Genomic DNA, 5364 nt, shown 5'->3' with positions numbered 1-5364 from the left:
AGTAATTCAACTCAAATTGTGAAACCTGTGTATTAAATACATTTAATGCACACAGACTGAAGTAGTTTAAGTCTTTAGTTATTTTAATTGTGATGATTTGGCTCACATTTAACAAAAAAAAAACATCAATTCACTATCTCAACAAATTAGAATATGGTGACATGCTAATCAGATTATCAACACCTGCAAAGGTTTCTCGTCAAAATGGTCTCTCAGTTTGGTTCACTATAATACACAATCATGGGGAAGACTGCTGATCTGACAGTTGTCCAGAAGACAATCACTGACACCCTTCACAAGGAGGGTAAGCCACAAACATTCATTGCCAAAAAAGCTGGCTGATCACAGAGTGCTGTATACAAGCATGTTGGCAGAAAGTTGAATCAAGAGAACCGCAGCCTTGACAGGCTTGTCAAGCAAAATCAATTCAAGAATCCACTGTGTTTTTTGAATCACACGTCAAACTCTGCCTTCATTTTCAGCGCTTCCACAGACTTTTCACCTGGGAATGGGGCCACTGGTTTCTCAGCTGAAAAACTTTGGGTAACTGGGAGATGAATGAAGTCTTGCTTTTGCACCTGTCCCACAAGCAGTGCTAGTTTCACCTCAAAAGGGTCATTTTGTCATCGCTTTGAATTTTCTAGCTGGCTCGCGCATCACCTGGTCGATTGCGATGACACATTATGTTGAATGTACCATTTTGTTGGTGAATTTAACAAATAATTAGGCTATGTTAATAACTAAGGGAAATTTTAGTTTGAAAGTCAACCTTTATTATCAAATACCGATATGATATAAGTAAGACATATATTTAAAATTTTTCATTTTTCATTTTCAAAATGACTCTGTGGCATTGTTCAGAGGGCCGGTCCAAATGTGGGGGCGGGCCGCATTCGGCATTCGGCCTTAGTTTGGGGACCCCTGCTCTAAGTAAAAAAAAGGCAAAATTACAATGAAAGGTGACTCCAGTTGACACTAATTGCATGACATGACAAGGCATTACAGTATAGTAATGTTTCCTTACCTCCACATATTGGCATCTGGCCTCCTTCACAACATCAGAGTTCCATTGAAATGGAACTCTATAGAGCTGCTTCATGGCCAAATGGTTCCTTCTTAGGATGTGGTCAATAGTGGTCAGGCTCACGTTGTTGATTTTCCTAACCCAGCCAGCAATGACATGTGGGGCCCAGATGAGGGCTTCATGGGCGGCAAATGTGGGCCCCATTATGGGCTTGCACCCGGGATTTACATTGGGGCCAGCCGTGGAAGCCCAGACTTACTAAGTGGGACCTGTAAGGGTACTGCATGGGTCTTAATTGGGCAATTCATGCCAAACCCATTTGGGCCCCACCTGCCCAAAGAGTGGGTTTGCACACGTGATCCACATGGGGGCCAGCCGTGGATGCCCAGATGGGTTTTAAGTGGGATCTGTAAGGGTCTTATGTGGGTCTTAACCGGGCAATACATGTCAGACCCATTTGGGGCCCACCAGTCTGTAGGGGTTTAAAGTGGGCTTGCACCCGGGATCCACATGGGGGCCAGCCGTGGATGCCCAGATGGGTTTTAAGTGGGATTTGTAAGGGTCTTGTGTGGGTCTTAACCGGGCAATACATGTCAGACCCATTTGGGGCCCACCAGTCTGTAGGGGTTTAAAGTGGGCTTGCACCCGGGATCCACATGGGGGCCAGCCGTGGATGCCCAGGTGGGTTTTAAGTGGGATCTGTAAGGGTCTTATGTGGGTCTTAACCGGGCAATACATGTCAGACCCATTTGGGGCCCACCAGTCTGTAGGGGTTTAAAGTGGGCTTGCACCCGGGATCCACATGGGGGCCAGCCGTGGATGCCCAGATGGGTTTTAAGTGGGATTTGTAAGGGTCTTGTGTGGGTCTTAACCGGGCAATACATGTCAGACCCATTTGGGGCCCACCAGTCTGTAGGGGTTTAAAGTGGGCTTGCACCCGGGATCCACATGGGGGCCAGCCGTGGATGCCCAGGTGGGTTTTAAGTGGGATCTGTAAGGGTCTTATGTGGGTCTTAACCGGGCAATACATGTCAGACCCATTTGGGGCCCACCAGTCTGTAGGGGTTTAAAGTGGGCTTGCACCTGGGATCCACATGGGGGCCAGCCGTGGATGCCCAGGTGGGTTTTAAGTGGGATCTGTAAGGGTCTTATGTGGGTCTTAACCGGGCAATACATGTCAGACCCATTTGGGGCCCACCAGTCTGTAGGGGTTTAAAGTGGGCTTGCACCCGGGATCCACATGGGGGCTAGCCGTGGATGCCCAGATGGGTTTTAAGTGGGATCTGTAAGGGTCTTATGTGGGTCTTAACCGGGCAATACATGTCAGACCCATTTGGGGCCCACCAGTCTGTAGGGGTTTAAAGTGGGCTTGCACCCGGTATCCACATGGGGGCAAGCCGTGGATGCCCAGGTGGGTTTTAAGTGGGATCTGTAAGGGTCTTATGTGGGTCTTAATCGGGCAATTCCTGACAGACCCATTTGGGCCCCACCTGCCCAAAGGGGTTTAAAGTGGGTTTGCACCCGGGATCCACATGGGGGCCAGCCAACGCCCAGGAGGTCCAGGCCGCCCCAGACGCCCCCCCGGGATGTGCCGGAATCCGCCCCCGCGCCCTAGTCACACATCCGGACGCCCCGGCAGCACCCCCCCCCCCCCCAAATAATTACAATAAAAAAAAACTTCAATAAAGTGTCAAAGCATGCTCAAGGTGGACAATTAACATTTTTATTTAAAAGACAAAAAACAGTCTGCAATACAAAGTCTGCAAATGCCATATAAAATTTACATTTTACATTTCAGCTATTTTTTAAGAAATACAGCACAATTAAATTAAAAGAACATGGGACAGTTTCATTAAAACGTTTAATTAAATATATGTTTACCTTAAAATTATTAGAAAATATTTCCTGATAATTCACTCACCCCCATGTAATCCAAGATGTTCATATCTTTCTTTCTTTCTTTAAGTCGAAAAGAAAGTAAAGTTTTTGAGGAGTAGATTTCAGGATTTTTCTCCATATAGTGGACTTCAGTTGGATTAAGGTCAAGGATAAAGGTTTCAAAATTTCAATACAGCTTTCAAAGGGCTTTACAAGTACCCAGTGACCCTTATTCCTTGGGTGGGATGATGTAGAGCCCTTTGAAGCTGCATTGACAATTAAATTTGGACCTTCAACCCCTTGGCTCCCATTTAAATAAGGAGAAAAATCCTGGAATGTTTTCCTCAAAAACCTTTTTGACAGAAAAAGAGACAGACACAAGCATCTTGAATGACACATGAGTGAGTAAATTATCAGCAGGAAATATTTGTGTCAGAATTGAACTAGTCCTTTAAAACTGAATAAATACAAAACCAATACATCTACAAAATTGTCAAGATTAACAATTTTATTAGTTTCAGATGTAAATTTAGATTATTGAATTTTTCATTACCAGTTATTCAGAGCTCCGAGGTGAAATTTAACTGAAAATGCATTTCTATTTCATCCACATCATTTTATTTTAATCCACACTATTCTACTGACTCCCATGGGCTCCAAATACAGTGGTGTCCAAAATTATTAGAACACTAGTATTTTTACCAGCTAAAAATTATTTTAATTCAGTCATGTCTATCTTTTGCTGTAGTGTTTCAATGGGTAATTTATTTTATATTTCTAAACATTAATTTTGCCATTAAATGTAATAATCCAGTAAGATTTTTGTTTGACAACAGCCAGTGCTCCAAACAGAGATCTGATCTTATCATCATCCATTCTGCACAGAATGACATGAAGAAACAGAACAAACTGAGACAGATTAAATCTAGAAGAACTGTGGCAACGTCTCCAAGATGCTTCAAGAGAGCCACCTGCAAACCTGAAAAACTATCCGCAAGTGCACCAAGTGCAAAAGCTGCTTTAAACACAAGATGATGGTCACACCAAATGTTGATTTAATTTAGTTAAAAGAAGTTAATTGATAAAGAAAACATTTGACATTTTTATCTACATTCTCATTTTACAGAATTTGTACACAAGTGCTTAAAACTTTTAACAGTACTGCTTTGCTGGTAGGTTTCTTTAAGCATCTTGGAGATGTTGCCACAGTTCTTCTGAATTTAAATGATGAGATTAGACCTCTGTGTGAAGCGCTGTTTGTTTTCATACTTATTGTGTCACTGATTATTATAATTAATGGCAAAAAGAACGCTTGGAAATGTAAACTGATATTTCATACTGACACACTATAGCAAATGAAATAAATAAGTTTAAACCATTAGTTAAGGTAGTTTAAATACTAGTGTTCTAATAATTTTGGGCACCACTGTAGCTCTGATAATTAATGTAGTGTGAGAATAAGTGAAACCAAAACATACAACAAAAGGTCCATGACTCTGCACCAGAAGTGACAGACACACCAGATAAAGAGCAGTCCTCCTCCAAATGGCCAGGAATCAGCTGAATCAGCTGGGGGTAAAAAACAAAACAAAAACAAATTTAAAACAAAAAACTGAAGAAAAATACTACGAACTTTCCTTTAAAAATAAATTAATGTTAAATTAATGTGTGTCTTAATGTAAAATGAATACTTACTTCCTCTGCAGATCATGTAGTAGAAGATTTTCATTCCCAAAACTTCTGGATCATAAGGGGAAACACACACACAAGCAATCAATTAAATTAAAATTAATTTGTTTGATAAGACATTATCTACTTACTGACAGACATGGGCTTGCAAAAATGTACTCACCGGCTCCATACCAAATCTGCACAGCTGATCCAAAATCCTGGTTTACATAGTATTCTTCTCCATGGAGTCCAATGATCATGCTTTCAGGTTCTCTCTCTGTCAGATGAGTTCACATAACAGTGTTCTTAGGTTACTCATTTTGAAGTTCTGTCACATTTTATGAGTTTGATCTTAAAACTAGCATGGGTGCACGATATGACCATATTATTTCACAATAGTAATATATCACAGTATAGTTATTTATAATATTGTATTTCATTCAACATACGATCAAAGTAGTTACAAACAATAGGACTAATACAAAGGCAAGTTAAGTACATTTAATGATTTTTCTCTTTAGTATTTTGTTGTTTGATTATAATTAAGACCGACTGGTAACGTTAGGCTTAATTATACTGCTGTAACTTTAAGAAGAAAATGCACAGATCCAGTAACTGACACCTAACCTGGTTTGTTAATCTTGAATCAAAACATTAGTGACTGTATTTAGGTCAATTACATCTTAAGTAAACTGTCTGTATTTGACTATTCAAGTGAGCTGCAGATTTATTTCACTACATATATTCGGCAAGACATAAATATAATGTTACCGCCTAGCCGCAGCTAACAG

The sequence above is a fragment of the Garra rufa genome, chromosome 7, assembly GCF_049309525.1.
Source record: "Garra rufa chromosome 7, GarRuf1.0, whole genome shotgun sequence".
Taxonomy (NCBI): domain Eukaryota; kingdom Metazoa; phylum Chordata; class Actinopteri; order Cypriniformes; family Cyprinidae; genus Garra; species Garra rufa.
This window is presented reverse-complemented; position numbering follows the sequence as displayed.